Below are 19,581 nucleotides of genomic sequence, written 5' to 3' on the forward strand. Positions count from 1 at the left end.
ACAATGGTTTGCAGTTCTTTTATGGCTGCTTCGTGATTCTGTAATGCATTTTCATGCCGCGAAAAAATAGGTTGAAAATGCTCACAAATTTGTGTTTTTACGTCATTACAAACTTTTTGACCTTTCGATTCTATTTTAAGTAACTCAGAAGTTAAACCTTCACGTGTTTGTTCAAGCATGGTGTCTAAGTTTTGAAGCTGTTGCTGTGTTTGTCTCTGGTGTTGTTCCATTGTGTCTAACTTTTGAAGCTTTTGTTCCATTTGTTGCATTAATTGTAAAAACAATGCACTTGTGTCTGAAACATGTTCCTCAGTGCTATTCGGCGGTGCATTTGAACCGGCAATATTCGCATTTTGAAAAGCAGAAAATGTGTCTTGACTTATTTGAGAAAACGGTGAGGACGCAAAACCTGACTCTATAATGTTTGCAAGATTGTGTCCTGTCATTTCGGAATCCTGAGGCGAACTGTTGCCGACCGATCGATCGATAATGCTTCCCTGTTCACTAATGGTTTCACTGCCTACACCATTATTTGCCGCCCCCTCCATTTCCCTATGCACAATTTCAAATTACTACTTTGAATGTCTGTTAATTCATTACACGGTGGTGCTGATAAGCTACGCTCGTCGTCACTATCATTTCTCAATTTACTTTGGAGCCTAGTGTTACGTTTTTCACACGCCATAATTATCACGTATTTCACCCGATAACAAGAAAAGCACAATTTGAAGAGCAAAAATAAGAAAACACATTAACATAGCACTGAAAATAATATCTAGTTAACTGCAAGCGCAGCTGTGAAATACTTGGTGCAAATCTACATGCATGCCACACTGTTTTACTGTACAATAATGAAAAACTACAACTACAAAGGAAATTCTCTCTGCAATTACGCTCTAGCAATAAACAATAGCTTCGCTAAGTACACAAACTACAAGAAAACATCAGAAGATTCCAGTGAGTTATCCTCGGCTAACGGTCGACATATGAAACGTCCCCTTAGAAAAATTTAGGGATTTCTGTGCTATAAACCCTTTACATTATTTGATTTTCAAACAGCTGAGCAGAACTGAACGCACTCAGACATTTCGCTCTTTACCTGTTCTGATCAACAGTAAACCGACACACAATATTTTTAGCGCAACGCAATCTGACTTTCAAAAATCCCTACAAAAGAATGACCCTGACCCAACATTAACCTATACCTTTCACAAATCACTTACCTCACCAAAAATCTTCGTTACTCGAACTACTGCAATACAGCGAGCGCCACTACTGCCAGCTAAATAAAAGATTCAAACTACTGAAGGCACTAACTACTGATAGGCATAGTTAGCAAACGAAAGATTTTGATAGAGAACAAACAATGTATTTACCTTAATAGTGTTCAAAAGTCATAATATATGTAGCAGTTCATGACATCCAGTCTTACAAATTTCAAAACACCGCCATTTCTCTCCCCACATCCACCACTGCTGGCGGCTCACCTCCAACTGCGCGACGCTACGCGCTGTTAACAGCCAACTGCCCAACGCTACAATGGCAGACAACAATACAAACTAGCCACAGACTGCACACAGCACAGCCAGTGATAATTCATACAGAGCACTACGTGGCGTTACCAATAAGAAAACCTAAACAGCCTACTTACACACTGACATTGGACTCTTAATGACTGGAAACACGTTACCTAGTCGGACGAGTCTCGTTTCAAATTGTATCGTGTGGATGGACGTGTTCGGGTATGGAGACAACCTCATGAATCCATTGACCCTGTGTGTCAGCAGGGGACTGTTAAAGCTGATGGAAGCTCTGTAATCGTGTGGGGTGTGTGCAGTTGGAGTGATATGGGACACCTGAGACGTCTAGATACGATTCTGATCACCTGCATCCATTCTGCATTCTCACGGACTTCGGCAGTTCCATCAGTACAATCCGACTCTCCACACGCCCAGTATTGCTACAGAGTGGCTCCAGGAACACTCTTCTGAGTTTAAACACTTCTTCTGGCCACAAAATTCCCCAGACATGAACATTATTGAGCATATCTGGGATGCCTTGAACGTGCTGTTCAGAAGAGCTCTCCATAGCCTGGTACTCTTACGGATTTATGGACAGCCCTACAGGATTCGTGGTGTCAGTTCCCTCCAGCACTACTTCAAACATTAGTCGAGTCTATGCCACGTCATGTTGCGCCACTTTTGCATGCTCTTGAGGGCCCTACACGATATTAGGCATGTTTACCTGTCTCTTTGGCTCTTCGCTGTATTTAGAGCCATTTTCTTGTACCTGTAAAGAGTTACAAAATTTACCTAGCTATGTTTTATTTTGATTACACCGTTACATGGAAGTTTCTACTAAAGGGACTGTGAGTCTCTCAGAAATAGATTAATCAGCTTGTACTGTTGGTAAATGTATGTCTCACTGAGGCATAAGAACAGAGGAAAAGTACATATATTACACAGTTTTCGGTTTTCTATCATTCTGTTGGGGGCTTATACACCATCAGTATTTATTGACAATTGTAGTTTCTCAAACCATCAATATACTGAAGTAACCTACATACCAACAATATTATTGACACTTGGCAACGCGATTTTATAGGTTTAAAAAGTTGAACGCCCAAAAGAAAGTTTGTGACGTATTTATATTAGCTGTAACAGCAGAAAACAACGAAAAAGAGGAAATTGATCAGAAAATGGCTGAAACAGACGAGCGACTTGTTGCATGTTAATTTTTTTAATGAAATAAGCCTCACATTTCCCCATGATTTCATAAACTGTTTCCGGATCAGATCTGTATCGTACGAGAAATTGCTGATGTCGATACCTTAAAATACAGATGAAACTACCTTAATGATGGCTCAGTCGATGCTTGAAGTTTAGTTATGTAAACACAATTGGTAATATTGTACGGAAACCTGTGAAGCAATTATATTTCCGCGGCGAGAACATGTTCACCTACCAAATTAACGAAACATTTTTTTCTACATTTTGTAATAATTTGCTGACATTGACATACATTTAGACGACATTTTGTTAGTCACTGCAGATATATATGATCTATTTTCCCAACTGGAAGTGTTTTTCCAAACAGATATGTAATTCACCAAACTATACTATATTTTGAAATTAATAAAGGAAGCAGTGTCATAGACACTCCTCCGTTGACCATCCTAAAGTGGTATAATTACTCTTGTATAGGCCTATTAAAATGGTTCAAATGGCTCTGAGCACTATGGGACTTAACTTCTGAGGTCATCAGTCCCCTAGAACTTATAACTACTTAAACCTAACTAACCTAAGGACAGCACACACATCCATGCCCGGGACAGGATTCGAACCTGCGACCGTAGTGGTCGCGCGGTTCCAGACTGTAGCACCTAGAACCGCACCGCCACTCCAGCCGGCTAGGCCTGTTAGAATGGTTTTGTGTTAAAAGGTTACTCGAAAAATTGAATCTGTGGTATGATATGCAGTGCTTACTAACGCCCTGTCGCTGGTTCATGAAATCTGTCGACATCTGAATGGAGAATATTATAAAACAGTCAATACTTGACGTCACACGTTCAGTATGTATTGACAATACCGAGTATATTTTAAGGGCCATCAGTACTGTTCATCAATATTTGTAGTATTAATAATACATTATTGAGCGTTAGACTGTATTATGGGATGTGTGAGGGCCGCTTTTGGTAAACTCTTTGTCGAAAACCTGTAACTTCTTTGTGACATAGCGTACAGTAAGTAGCAAATGCGAATTTCAGGGGAGGGAAGCACACGTGCTGCTCTTATTGCACTGTAATTGCCGTTAATATATTTAAATCATCTGCTATGTCACATGTAAGGGTTCTGTCGGTTATTTGTAATTAACAGTGCAACTGACGTCCCATTCTCTCAGCCACCACACATGCTGCTGCAAGAAATCGACGATGCTTACGACTGATAACAACATAATGATGATCATCCAACGAATCGAAGAGTGGGGGAAATAACACTTCGTGTCTGACACGGAAATATATATATTTCTTTAATTCAAGTAAGTTCGGGTTGGTCATAACTAAACTTTCGTTTCTTGAGCCAGCGCAGACTGAAAACTATTTACCGTATCGGTACCCAACATTATGGGAATAATGTTCAGACTACCCACTGCAGGATTTGCATTGTTTGTCGTACTAGTGTCATAATCCGCCATCGGGCTGTGGTATTGATACGGCGATGTACGGCTGAAACACAAGCATCAGTCCGCGTTACAGTTCCACATAGTCACCATGGGTCTCAACAAAGTGAATAGGGCTTTACTCGTAATGCTGTTTTATCACAACAACAACAGCAGTGCTGTTGCTCTTTGCGAGTATCGGAGCATAAAAGAAATACGTATACGTCTTCTTTTCGCACCGAAGTTGAAGATCATGACTCGGAAGTTAGAATTAACTGGCGATTTGGATACTGTTCCTAGGAGAGGGCGACGGCCAATTGCGCTACAAATTGTTGAAGAAGTTACTGTTGCCATGGCTGACAATGCTTGACGCAATGAACGATCTGCAAGCAGTGCACGAGCTGTGCCACGGCAGCTGAACGTTACATGGCCAACCGTTCGAAAAGTGTTTTGAACATTTGTGAAATAGAATGTCTAGTGCGGTTCCAGGCTGTCGTGGATCCAGACGGTGGTCACGTTGAGCAACGTTTGTACCCTAGAACATAGACTTGGTACTCAGTGTTACCATCTCAGTTGGAAATTAATGTAACAAATTGCGCCACAAATTTTTGAAAAAGTTACTGTTGCCATGGCCACTGCACGAGCTGTGTCGCAACAGATGAACATTCCATGGTCCACCGGTCAAAAGTGCTGTGAACAACTCTGAAACGGTATCTGTACAAACTTCACATTAGTCACCAGCTTTTGCTACGTGACGTAGACATTCCAGTAGACTTCCAGCTTACTTTTCTTTCAAGTACTGAAATTGACAACGTGTAGCCTTGGAACATTTTGTGGAGTGAAGAACCACACGTTACGTTCACAGGGGCAATGAACTGTCACAATTGTCGCATTTGGGGATCATCACCGTCAACGAACGTTCATGATGTTCCCCTTTATAGCGAATACGTCACTGTGTGGTGTCACTCCACGGTACAGTTTATAATTTGTCCATTTTTCTTTGAGTAATTCTGACCCCAAGGATCTAGGACATGCAGTGTGAACGGCCCACTTTACTGTTACATGCTTCACCAACATGTGATCAGCGAGCTGCTTTGGACTCAATTGTTTTGATGCACAATGGAGCTCCTCCACCTCACATTGCTCGTGAGGTTACTTGGTTACTCCGTAACACATTTCGTGGAATCGGTATCCCTGGCCCATCGTTCCAAAGTGCGTGGTCACCAAGATCACCAGATCTGAAGCCGTGTGATTTCTGACAGTGGGGTTACCTGAAGGAGAGGGTTTATCAAAGGGACGCTAACACACAGTGGAGGTTGAAGATGAGCATAGCGAGGGAGGTAAGTAGCATTCCACCTAACATGTTTCAAGCAGTCTCTAGCGCGGTTCCAGGCCGTCGTGGATGCAGATGGTTGACATACTGAAATGTTTCTTTTAATGGTTTATTCTATATTTCTCTTCCGTATGCACTTACCAATGTTTCCACAAAGTTTCATTGTCCCAAGATCACTCGTATTTCATGGGTCTTCTATTCCATCCCGACGGACAGAGATATCGCATTTTCGTGGAACATAAGTTTAATAAACACAACAGATACACGTAACGAAGACTTTCGTCATCAGTAATATATTGTCCTTGACTATTTACAAAAGTCTGCCAACCCTGGGCTAACTTTTCGATTACGCGACTGTACAAATCACGTGGTTTTGACGAGAAGAGCTCGTCTACCCACGTTCGTAGCACATTTTCATCCGGAAAGGAAGTTCCTTGAAGGTTGTTCGTTAAAGAGCGGAAAAGATGAAAATCTGAGGGTGCAAGATTAGGTGGATGTGGAATGACTACCCAACCCAACCACTCGTCAGTCCAGAAGAAAGCGTGCGGACGTTATCATGGAGTAGCAGCACTTCACAATGTGTTCCTGGTCGTCGTGCTTGGATTGCGTCTACAAGGCATCTAGGTTGTTGATAATAAGTGTCAGCAGTGATGCTTACACCTCTGGGAAACATCTACATGTCTACATCTACATCGTTACTCTGCAATTCACACTTAAGTGCCTGGCAGAGAGTTCATCAAATCATTTTCATACTACTTCTCTACCATTCCACTCTCGAATGGTGCGTGGGAAAAAGGAACACCTAAATCTTTCCGATCGAGCTCTGGTTTCTCTTATTTCATTATGATGATCATTTCTCCCTACGTAGGTGGGTGTCAACAAAATATTTGCGCATTCGGAAGAGAAAGTTAGCGATTGAAATTTCGTAAATAGATTTCGCCGCAAAGAAAACCGCCTTTGTTTCAGTGACTGCCACCCCAACTCGCGTATCATATCAGTGACACTCTCACCCCTACTGCGCGATAACACGAAACGAGCTGCTCTTCTTTGCACTTTTTCGATGTCCTCCGTCAATCCTACCTGGTAAGGATCCCACACCGCGCAGCAATATTCCAGCAGAGGACGGACAATTGTAATGTAGGCTGTCTCATTTGTGGGTTTCTCGAATCTTCTAAGTGTCCTGCCAACAAAGCGCAGTCTTTGTTTCACCTTCCACACAATATTATATATTTGGTCTTTCCAATTTAAGTTGCTCTTAATTGTAATTTCTAGGTATTTGGTCGAATTGACAGGCCTTAGATTTGTGCGATTTATGGTATACCCAAAATTTATCGGAATTCTTTTAGTACTCATGTGGATGACCTCGCACTTTTCTTTGTTTAGTGCCAATTGCCACTTTTCGCACCGTACAGATATTCTCTCTAGATCATTTTGTAATTGGAATTGATCACCTATATCATTTATGTAAATCAGAAACAAATGGCTGTGAGCACTATGGGACTTAACTTCTGAGGTGCCCGCATCTCGTGGTCGTGCGGTAGCGTTCTCGCTTCCCACGCCCGGGTTCCCGGGTTCGATTCCCGGCGGGGTCAGGGATTTTCTCTGCCTCGTGATGGCTGGGTGTTGTGTGTTGTCCTTAGGTTAGTTAGGTTTAAGTAGTTCTAAGTTCTAGGGGACTGATGACCATAGCTGTTAAGTACCATAGTGCTCAGAGCCATTTGAACCATTTGAACTTCTGAGGTCATCAGTCCCCTAGAACTTAGAACTACTTAAACCTAACTAACCTAAGGACATCACACACATCCATGCCCGAGGCAGGATTCGAACCTGCGACCGTAGCGGTCACGCGGTTCCAGACTGTAGCGCCTAGAACCACTAGGCCACAAAAATCAGGAACAGCAGATGGCCTATGACACTACCTTGCGGAACGCCAGATATCACTTCTGTTCTACTCTATGATTTACCGTCTATCACTACGAACTGTGACCTCTCTGAGAGGATATCACGAATCCAGTCACACAACTGAGGCGATACTCCACATGCACACAATTTGATTAATAGTCGCTTGTGAGGAACAGTATCACAGGCCTTCTCGAAATCTACGAATATGGAATCGATCTGAGATCCCTTGTCGACAGCACTCATAACTTCATGAGAACAAAGAAAAATGGTTCAAATGGCTCTGAGCACTATGGGACTTAACATCTGAGGTCATCAGTCCCCTAGAACTTAGAACTACTTAAACCTAACTAACCTAAGGACATCACACACATCCATGCCCGAGGCAGGATTCGGACCTGCGACCGTAGCGGTCGCGCGATTCCAGACTGAAGGGCCTAGTACCGCTCGGCCACACCGGCCGGCTGGGAATAAAGAACTAGCTGTGTTGCACAAGAACGATATTTTCTGAATCCGTGTTGGTTATGTATCAATAAGTCATTTTCTTCAAGGCGATTCATGATGCTCGAGTACAGTATATGCTCCAGAATCCTACTGCAAATTGAGGTGGGTGATATGGGTCTGTAATTCAATGGGTTACTCCTATTTCCTTTCTTGAATACTGGTGTGACCAGCGGTTGTAAATGATTGCTAAGAAAGGCGCTATTGTGTCTGCATATTCTGAAAGGAACCTGATTGGTATACCATCTGGACAGGAAGACTTGCCTTTTTGATTTGAGTTGTTTCGCAACACCTAAGATATATACTTCTATGTCACTCATGCTGACAGCTGTTCTGGTTTCGAATTCTGGAATATTTACTTCGTCTTCTTTCGTGAAGGAATTACGGAAAACTGTAGTTAGTAACTTCGCTTTAGTGGCACCATCATCGGTAACATTTCCATCGCTATCGCGCAGTGACGGTATTGACTGTTTTTTGCCACTGGTGTACTTTACATACGACCAGAATCTCTTTGGGTTTTCTTCCATATTTTGAGGCAATGTTTCATTGTGGAAACTATTAAAAGCATCTCGCATTGACGTCCGCACTAAATTTCGAGCTTCCGTGAAACTTAGCCAGTCTTGGGGATTTTGCGTTCTTCTGAATTTGGCATGTTTTTCTCATTGCTTCTGCAACAGTGTTCTGACGTGTTTTGTCTCCCGTAGTGGATCAGTCCCGTCTCTTATTAACTTATGCGGTATGAATCTATCTACTGCTGTCGATACTGTATTTTGTAATTTGAGCCATATCTGGTCTACACTTACATAATTAGCTTGGAAGGAATGGAGACTCTCTCTTAGGAAGGCATCAAGAGAATTTTTATCTGCTGTTTTAAATAGATATATTTTGCGTTTATTTTTAGTGGTTTTGGTTGATATGGTTTTGAGCCCCGCTACAATGACCTTGTGTTCACTAATCCCTGTATCTGTCATGACGCTCTCTATTAGATCAGGTTTATTTGTGGCTAAGAGGTGAGGTGTGTTTTCGCAACCATTTACAATTCATGTGGGCTCATGAACTAAGTGTTCAAAGTAATTCTCAGAGAAAGCATTTAGTAGAATTTCGGAAGATGTTTTCTGTCCACCAACGGCTTTGAACATGTATTTTCGCCAACAAATCGAGGGTAGATTGAAGTCTCCACCAATTATAACTGTATGAGTTGGGGTACTTATTTGTAATGAGATTCAAGTTTTCTTTGAACCGTTTAGCTATTATATCATCTGAGTCGGGGGGTCGGTAGAATGAGCCAATTATTATTTTGGTACGACTGTTGAGTATAACCTCTACTCATAGCAATTCGCAGGAACTATCTATTTCAACTTCACTACAAGAGAAACTACTACCAACAGGCACAAACACACCACCACCAACTTTATTTAATCTATGCTTTCGGAACACGGTTTGCGCCTCTGTAAAAATTTCGGCAGAATTTATATCCGGATTTAGCCAGCTTTCTGTTCCTATAACGATTTCAGCTTCAGTGCTTTCTATCAGCGTTCGAAGCTCTGGTACTTTTCCATCACGGCTGCGACAATTTACAACTACAATACCGTCTGTTGCTTAGTCGATTCTCGTCGTTTCTTTGCCCTGTACCCTTTGAGACTGGAGCCCTTTTTGATCTTTCCCGCCGTACAGATATTCTCTCTAGATCATTTTGTAATTGGAATTGATCACCTATATCATTTATGTAAATCAGAAACAAATGGCTGTGAGCATTATGGGACTTAACTTCTGAGGTCATCAGTCCCCTAGAACTTAGAACTACTTAAACCTAACTAACCTAAGGACATCACACACATCCATGCCCGAGGCAGGATTCGAACCTGCGACCGTAGCGGTCACGCGGTTCCAGACTGTAGCACCTAGAACCACTCTATGATTTACCGTCTATCACTACGAACTGTGACCTCTCTGAGAGGATATCACGAATCCAGTCACACAACTGAGGCGATACTCCACATGCACACAATTTGATTAATAGGCGCTTGTGAGGAACAGTATCACAGGCCTTCTGGAAATCTACTAATATGGAATCGATCTGAGATCCCTTGTCGACAGCACTCATAACTTCATGAGAACAAAGAAAAATGGTTCAAATGGCTCTGAGCACTATGGAACTTAACTTATGAGATCATCAGTCCCCTAGAACTTAGAACTACTTAAATCTAACTAACCTAAGGACATCACACACATACATGCCCGAGGCAGGATTCGAAACTGCGACCGTAGCGGTCGCGCGGTTCCAGACTGTAGCGCCCAGAACCGCTCGGCCACCCCGGCCGGCCCTACAGCTCCTGCAAGCTACCGTCTGTAGTAAATGGTTTCTTAAATTCGTGTGGTCCACGAAATTACTGGCCCCTGCTAGTTATTGCTGGGTGTTAATAATTTCCAGCGGAAGGTTTTAACTAACCTGTAAGAATTTGAACACAACGAATAACTCAATATTATTTTGAACCACAGGGCTTAATAGGCAGTATATAGCTTTTACTTGCTTTCATGACTCAGGATTCGATTGTGGTACTGACTTTCATCCATTCTTTATGGTGGAAGGAGCAAATAATCAGTCGAGGGTAGAGATTAATTGATATTTATTCAGTACCGATGGCATTTCAACAACTAGCCGTGTTTCTGTTTCAATATGCATCATCACAACTAGTTTCTCTAGTTAACATGGTTTAGTTTCGCCACGTAGTTATGGAATGGGAGAGGGGAGCGCAGATCTGGTTCAATGTAACTTTATACAAACACACAATTATACCTAAACCCATGCTTATTACATCCAGTTGCCATAGGTGACTCAGAACAAGTTCAGCAAAGACACTACAAGCCAACTAGGTCAGAGCCGAAGAGAGTTTCACGTGTGTGACATAAAATTTAACAAGAATATACTGAAGTCAGTGGCCGAGCGGTTTTAGGCGCTACAGTCTGGAACCGCACGACCACTACGGTCGCAGGTTCGAATCCTGCCTCGGGCGTGGATGTGTGTGATGTCCTTAGGTTAGTTAAGTTTAAGTAGTTCTAAGTTATAGGGGGCTGATGACCTCAGATGTTAAGTCCCATAGTGCTCAGAGACATTTGAACCAACTTAAGTCATGGAAACTTCTTTATTCGTATTATTTCTGCACCACCGATGCTTATTTATTTTTCTTATTTTTTGTGATTTATTGCGCCTGGAGACGCTAATACCATTACAAACTGTACATTAAATAACTTCTGAACAGCTGAGGATCACATATAAAATGATACCTTTCATTGTGCTGTCCATCATTCGATAACTGAAGAACGACCTACATGATTCAATATGAAACTAGAATTTTACGGGATATATGACTGTGGAATCCATAGATTGCTACACGTATATACTAAGGATGTTCAATGCGACAATTATTTTTCTGAAAGTAGATTGTTTTTTTATCTTTCAGGTTTCCAAAACACCATATTATTGAGCACTCTTCTGACTACAAAACACTACTTTTTAACATAAACCTCAGTTCAATGCGGCAGCCGTATTCCCTGTTACTAGGAGGGCCTGTATGCCCGCATGGTACCATTCTACTGTTCGACGTCGGGGCCGTCTTGCTGCATCAATAACCTTCCCATCATCCAAGTACTGCTTCCCGCGGAGTGCCTCCTTCACTGGGCCAAACAGATGGAAGTCGGAAGGTGCAAGATCCAGCTATAGAGATGCTGACGCTGCTACAACGTTAAAGTCAAGCGCCGTCCGCCAGTCGGGAAAGACAAAGCAGGGAAGGCTGTGGAAGAGATCAGCCAATCGCACGCTGAGAGGTCCTCTCTCCAGGACTTGTCTGATTGTTTGTCAGGAGAACCGAGTATTCAGGCTTCCCAGACACTACAGACACACACACCTTTGAGTACTGCAACTGATGGACGAGTGTGTCAGCACTACCGACAGAGACGTCTAGTTGAGCAGCGAGGTGTGTGATTGTGATCCATCGACCACCTCGAATGAGAGTGTCCGTACGTTCCAGCACTGCAGGATTCACAACTGTGGTGCGGCCGGCCGGCACGCGGGAGATCTGACAGATTTGCGCAACCTTGTTGCGATTATGACAGACGAATCACCCAAAGATTCACAGTGCTTCTTTTCATTACCAGGGCTCCGTAGATATTCCGGAAGTGCCTATGAATATCTGCGATGCTTTGGTTTGCGCCAAAAGAAACTTCAAATGGTTCAAATGGCTCTGAGCACTATGGGACTTAACATCTGTGGTCATCAATCCCCTAGAACTTAGGACTACTTAAACCTAACTAACCTAAGGACATCACACACATCCATGACCGAGGCAGGATTCGAACCTCTGACCGTAGCGGTCACACGGTTCCAGACTGAAGCGCCTAGAACCGCACCGCCACACCGGCCGGCAAAAGAAAGTCAATTCCAGCTCTCTGCTTGGAACGCACCTCCGTTACAGACGCCATTTTGAAGGCTACGTATAGCGTTGTCACATCTTAAAACATCATGAAATTATGGAGACTTGTAAGTAGGCTGTTTAAGTTTTTATGTTGGTAACGCCACTTAGCGCGCTGTATGAAAATCACTGACTCTGCTGTGTGCAGTCTGTGGCTGATTGGCATTGTTGAAATATTCGCTATTGTACTGTTGGGCAGTTGGATGTGAACAGCGCATAGCGTTGCGCAGTTGGAGGTGAGCCGGCAGCAATGGTGTATGTGGGGAGTGAGATGGCAGTATTTTCTACTGGCCATTAAAATTGCTACGCCAAGAACAAATGCAGATGATAATTGGATATTCATTGGCCAAATATTTTGTACTAGAACTGACATCTGATTACATTTTCACGCAACTTGGGTGCATATGTCCTGAGAAATCAGTACCCAGAATAACCACCTCTGGCCGTAACAATGGCCTTGATACGCCAGGGCATTGAGTCAAACAGAGCTTGGATGGCGTGTACAGGTACAGCTGCCCATGCAGCTTCAACACGATACCACAGTTCATCAAGAGTAGTGACTGGCGTATTGTGTCGAGCCAGTTGCTCGGCCACCATTGACCAGACGTTTTCAGTTGGTGAGAGATCTGGAGATTGTGCTAGCCATGGCAGCAGTCGAACATTTTCTGTATCCAGGAAGTCCCGTACAGGACCTGCACCATGAGGTCGCGCATTATCCAGCAATGTAGGGTTTCGCAGGGATCGAATGAAGGGTAGGCGCCGGGCGCGGTGGCCGTGTGGTTCTAGGTGCATCAGTCCGGAACCGCAGCACTGCTACGGTCGCAGGTTCGAATCCTGCCTCGGGCGTGGATGTGTGAGATGTCCTTAGGTTAGTTAGGTTTAAGTAGTTCTAAGTTCTAGGGGACTGATGACCTAAGATGTTAAGTCCCATAGTGCTCAGAGCCATTTGAACCAGTTTTGAAGGGTAGACCCACGCGTCGTAACACGTCTGAAATGTAACGTCCACTGTTCAAAGTGCCTTCAATGCGATCAAGAGGTAACCGAGACGTGTAACCAACGGCACCCCATACCATCACGCAGGGTGATACGCCAGTATGGCGATGACGAATACATGCTTCGTTTTGCAATTCGAGCACCCAGGTTCGTCGTTGAGTACATCATCACAGGCGTCAAGTGTAACCGCAGCCATGGTCTCTAAGCGGATAGTCCATGCTTCTGCAAACGTCGTCCAATTGTTCGTGCAGATTGTTGTTGTCTTGCAAACGTCCCCATCTGTTGACTCAGGGATCGAGACGTGGGTGCAAGATCCGTTACAGCCATGCGGATAAGATGCCTGTCATCTCGACTGCTAGTGATACGAGGCCGTTGGGATCCAGCACGACGTTACGTATTACCATCCTGAACCCACCAATTCCGTATTCTGCTGACAGTCATTGGATCTCGACCAACGCGAGCAGCAATGTTGCGATACGATAAACCGCAATCGCGATATGCTACAATCCGACCTTTATCAAAGTCGGAAACGTGATGGTACGCATTTCTCCTCCTTACACTAGCCATCACAACAACGTTTCACCAGGCAACGCCGGTCAACTGCTGTTTGTGTATGAGAAATCGATCGGAAACTTTCCTCATGTCAGCACGTTGTAGGTGTCACCACCGGCTCCAACCTTGTGTGAATGCTCTGAAAAGGTAATCATTTGCATATCACAGCATCTGCTTCCTGTCGGTTAAATTTCGCGTCTGTAGCACGTCATCTTCATGGTGTAGCAATTTTAATGGCCAGTAGTATATATATATATATATATATATATATATACACTCCTGGAAATTGAAATAAGAACACCGTGAATTCATTGTCCCAGGAAGGGGAAACTTTATTGACACATTCCTGGGGTCAGATACATCACACTGACAGAACCACAGGCACATAGACACAGGCAACAGAGCATGCACAATGTCGGCACTAGTACAGTGTATATCCACCTTTCGCAGCAATGCAGGCTGCTATTCTCCCATGGAGACGATCGTAGAGATGCTGGATGTAGTCCCGTGGAACGGCTTGCCATGCCATTTCCACCTGGCGCCTCAGTTGGACCAGCGTTCGTGCTGGACGTGCAGACCGCGTGAGACGACGCTTCATCCAGTCCCAAACATGCTCAATGGGGGACAGATCCGGAGATCTTGCTGGCCAGGGTAGTTGACTTACACCTTCTAGAGCACGTTGGGTGGCACGGGATACAAGCGGACGTGCATTGTCCTGTTGGAACAGCAAGTTCCCTTGCCGGTCTAGGAATGGTAGAACGATGGGTTCGATGACGGTTTGGATGTACCGTGCACTATTCAGTGTCCCCTCGACGATCACCAGTGGTGTACGGCCAGTGTAGGAGATCGCTCCCCACACCATGATGCCGGGTGTTGGCCCTGTGTGCCTCGGTCGTATGCAGTTCTGATTGTGGCGCTCACCTGCACGGCGCCAAACACGCATACGACCATCATTGGCACCAAGGCAGAAGCGACTCTCATCGCTGAAGACGACACGTCTCCATTCGTCCCTCCATTCACGCCTGTCACGACACCACTGGAGGCGGGCTGCACGATGTTCGGGCGTGAGCGGAAGACGGCCTAACGGTGTGCGGGACCGTAGCCCAGCTTCATGGAGACGGTTGCGAATGGTCCTCGCCGATACCCCAGGAGCAACAGTGTCCCTAATTTGCTGGGAAGTGGCGGTGCGGTCCCCTACGGCACTGCGTAGGATCCTACGGTCTTGGCGTGCATCCGTGCGTCGCTGCGGTCCGGTCCCAGGTCGACGGGCACGTGCACCTTCCGCCGACCACTGGCGACAACATCGATGTACTGTGGAGACCTCACGCCCCACGTGTTGAGCAATTCGGCGGTACGTCCACCCGGCCTCCCGCATGCCCACTATACGCCCTCGCTCAAAGTCCGTCAACTGCATATACGGTTCACGTCCACGCTGTCGCGGCATGCTACCAGTGTTAAAGACTGCGATGGAGCTCCGTATGCCACGGCAAACTGGCTGACACTGACGGCGGCGGTGCACAAATGCTGCGCAGCTAGCGCCATTCAACGGCCAACACCGCGGTTCCTGGTGTGTCCGCTGTGCCGTGCGTGTGATCATTGCTTGTACAGCCCTCTCGCAGTGTCCGGAGCAAGTATGGTGGGTCTGAAACACCGGTGTCAATGTGTTCTTTTTTCCATTTCCAGGAGTATATATATATATATATATATATATATATATATATATATATATATATATGATGACTTTTGAACATTATTAAGGTAAATATATTGTTTGTTCTCTATCAAAATCTTTCATTTGCTAACTATGCCTATCAGTAGTTAGTGCCTTCAGTAGTTAGAATCTTTTATTTAGCTGGCAGTATTGGTGCTCGCTGTTTTGCAGTAGTTCGAGTAACGAAGATTTTTGTGAGGTAAGTGATTCATGAAAGTTATAGATTATTGTTAGTCGGGGCCATTCTTTTGTAGGGATTATTATAAGTCAGATTGCGTTGCGGTAAAAAAAATATTGTGTGTCAGTTTAATGATGATCAGAATAAGTAAAGAGAGAAATGTCTGAGTACGTTCAGTTTAGCTCAGCTGTTTGAAAATCAAGTAACGTAAGGGGTTTACCAGCACAGTAATTCATAAATTTTTCTAGGGGGAGGTTTCAGACTGAAGCGGGAATATTCCATAATGTCCCACAACGAGTTCTGCCTTTTTTCAACCGAAAATGGAGGAGAAAAAATGTGTCGCATTACTTACTGAATGCCCCTCGTAGTTTTCTTTAGCTCCACTCATGTAGATTATACATGTTCAACACATTTAAGGAATTATAATATTTACAAATGCTGTTGGTTTCTGCAGCTTTCTGTATGGACATGGGACTTTGTACTTACACGGTGACAATTATTGAACTATATGAAATAAAATCGTTATAACGTGTGAACGATTTGCGTTAGGACGCTTAAACTGCACGGTTAGTCGCGGAGCATGATGGGAATTAGTACTCGCATGCGTACGCGCCTCGCCGGGCAGAGTGGCCGTGCGATTCTAGGCGCTACAGTCTGGAGCCGAGCGACCGCTACGGTCGCAGGTTCGAATCCTGCCTCGGGCATGGATGAGTGTGATGTCCTTAGGTTAGTTAGGTTTAATTAGTTCTAAGTTCTAGGCGACTGATGACCTCAGAAGTTAAGTCGCATAGTGCTCAGAACCATTTGAACCATTTCGTGCGCGTTTTGTTGTTGTCGACCACTTTCATTTGGAGGGGTTCGTCAGTAAGGAAAACTGTCGCATTTGTGGGAATGAGAATCCGCGTTTCGCTATCGAGAAATCTCTTCATCCTCAACAGGTGACTGTGTGGTGTGCAATGCCGTCACGGAATAATATGTGTGGTATTTCTTGATGGCACGGTGACTACCGAATTGTACGTGAAGATTTTGGAAGACGATTTCATATCCATTATCCAAAGTGATCCTGATTTCGGTAAGATGTGATTCATGCAAGACGGAGCGCGACATCATCTACGAAGGAGAGGGTTTGATATCCTGGAAGAGAACTTTGGAGACCGCATTCTGGCTCTGGCGTACCAAGAGGCCACTGTCATTGGTTTCGATTGGCCGCCATACTCTCCAAATCTGAGCATATGCGACTCCTTTTTATGGGGCTATGTTAAAGACAAGATGTACAGAAATAATCCTAAAACCACTGCTGAGCTGAAAACAGCCATCCACTTCAGCGGATCATGCAGAATTTCACTATTCGTCTGCGCCACATCATCCTCAATGATGGCAAGCATATCGAACATGTCATAAACTAAATCCGCATATCTGTAGTGACGTTTACATGTTGAATAAAGTGTGTGCAAGCCGTAGTTTGTAATTAATTTATGTTTGTTTCATGCAGTTCAATAACTGTCACGCTGTACATGAGACTAAAGTACAAACAAAAGGGCAGACTCAAATATGATATACACAACATTTTACATTTTCTCTTTATTTTGGTTCTCGATCGAATGGTAAACGTGGTGTCCCGTACTTCAGATATTATCGCAGCGGTCACGTACAATAAACAAGGAATCGATGTATCCCGGAGGGGCATAAGCACGAATCCTGCTGCTACGCCAGGAAGGGGCAGCCGTAATCCAGCAGCTCGCGATACACCGCTTGTCAGCTGTTTATTTAACAGCAGGTTACAGCACGTCCTCCAGTGCATGTGTCGAAAAACATTTTGTGAAATGTGGGGTGCTTCTGATCGCCGACAGAAAGGACATCTGGGCACCCTCTACCACTGACACTGTTAAATCCAATGATTAACCGTGAGATGTACTTGTGGTAGGTGAGACCATCCACAAACAAATATAGCCATAGACGGTCATTACTTCTAGCTCATAGCTCATAGGAGTTAGTAGTATATCGTAATTCACTGGTGCAAAAACTGACTAGTTAAAAATACGTTTTAAAAATTCACCGGCAGAAGTGCGTGAGTTGTCCTACCCCTTGTGTTCCTATCTTCTACTGTAAATGCACGCTGTAGTCACAGTGTCATTTCAACAATACCATTTCGTCCAAGCAGCATGATGGAGAAACTACTACTAGTCTGTGTGGCAACAGAGCGCTTGGATCACAAAGCTGCCGCCTATACAACTCGCTCATGTTCAACAATAGAGATGTTGCTGCAACTTCGCTATGATATTGTAGAAACTCAGAGTTTGGCGAACTGATACTGAAGCAAATATGCTGTTTGACTGAAGAGATCTGATTTTTGCCGAGTTATGAATGGAGAGAGACTGTTTGAGCAAAAGTGCTTTAAAGTAATTGGTTCAAATGGCTCTGAGCACTATGGGACTTAACATCTGTGGTCATCAGTCCCCTAGAACTTAGAACTACTTAAACCTAACTAACCTAAGGACATCACACACATCCATGCCCGGGGCACGATTCGAACCTGCGACCGTAGCAGTCGCACGGTTCCGGACTGAGCGCCTAGAACCGCTAAACCACCGCGGCCGGCTTTTAAAGTAATTAACAGAATAATAAATGCAGTGGAAAACAGATCTCACGTTTACTAAAACATTTCATCTAACTTTAATTTCCTGTCAGCAACGCCCTAAATGGAAGTCCTGTGTCTTATCTTGAAAAATGTGCAGCTGATTTTGGGGCTAAATGTAGCAGAAATATTGATATAGCGTAGTGAGTTAAAGTGATAACTTCTTTCAAGTTGTAGGTGAAAGAGCAGATTAAGAGCATTGAAACTGATACCCTTTGGACGTCTGAAGAGTCTTCAAACTATGAGTTAAGAGATGCTTATCCAAACGCTGAAATAGCTTTGGCAGGGACTGCAGCATCTTGTGTAACAACAGACTGTTCACTCTAAAGTCTTGTCCAGCGAACACGACCTAACCGTTAAACTTGACTTCAGTGACTTAATCAATCAGTTTTCTGCGCTTAAAGAAAATGCAAACTAAAATTATAGTAAAAATATAATTATTGAAAAGAAAATTTTCTCAGCTCTTAATTAAACCATTTTTCTTCTATTTCTAATTAGTAATGTACGGAATATTGATAATTTATAAAGAACAAATACAACCTGTTCTTTATTATTATTATTATTATTATTTGCTTATGGGCCCTGTTCGATCACACAGTGCTTTTAGATTCGTTTCCCCAACCATCCATATGGTTGACATTGTCTCTCCATAGGCTACTTTTCTTATTTTTTTGGTATATTCTTAAATTTTTCGATGTACGTCATAATCTTGTATGCAAGCCTTGTTGTCCGGAGTTTTTGAAAATGCCTGAAAAAATTAAATCCTCGTTTTCTAATGTCTCCTACCTGCTTTGACAATTTTCCTATTCCTTTACAGGATTTCAGTCTCTATCGACCCTCCGTTCTGTGTAGGCAATAATTTTCCTTATAATTCTCTGTTCTTCCTTCTGGATATTTTCCAGGGCACCTTTTCAGTTCGGAGTTAAAATTGCGTTCGCGTACAGAGCATCAGGATTGGTCAACGTGTTGTAATGTCCAATCTTTGTGTGTGTGGATGTGCACTTTTGGGTGTTTAAGTCATTCCCTCTTGAGTTTTTGTAACTGAATTCTCAGTGCTTCCTTCAACTAGTTTCGTGTGTTCTATGATCTCACCGATATACTCGAGGTGTGTGACACTTTTCATTTGCATACTTCTTGTTCAGTTCATGAAAT

Source organism: Schistocerca piceifrons, chromosome X (assembly GCF_021461385.2).
Source record: "Schistocerca piceifrons isolate TAMUIC-IGC-003096 chromosome X, iqSchPice1.1, whole genome shotgun sequence".
Taxonomy (NCBI): Eukaryota; Metazoa; Arthropoda; class Insecta; order Orthoptera; family Acrididae; genus Schistocerca; species Schistocerca piceifrons.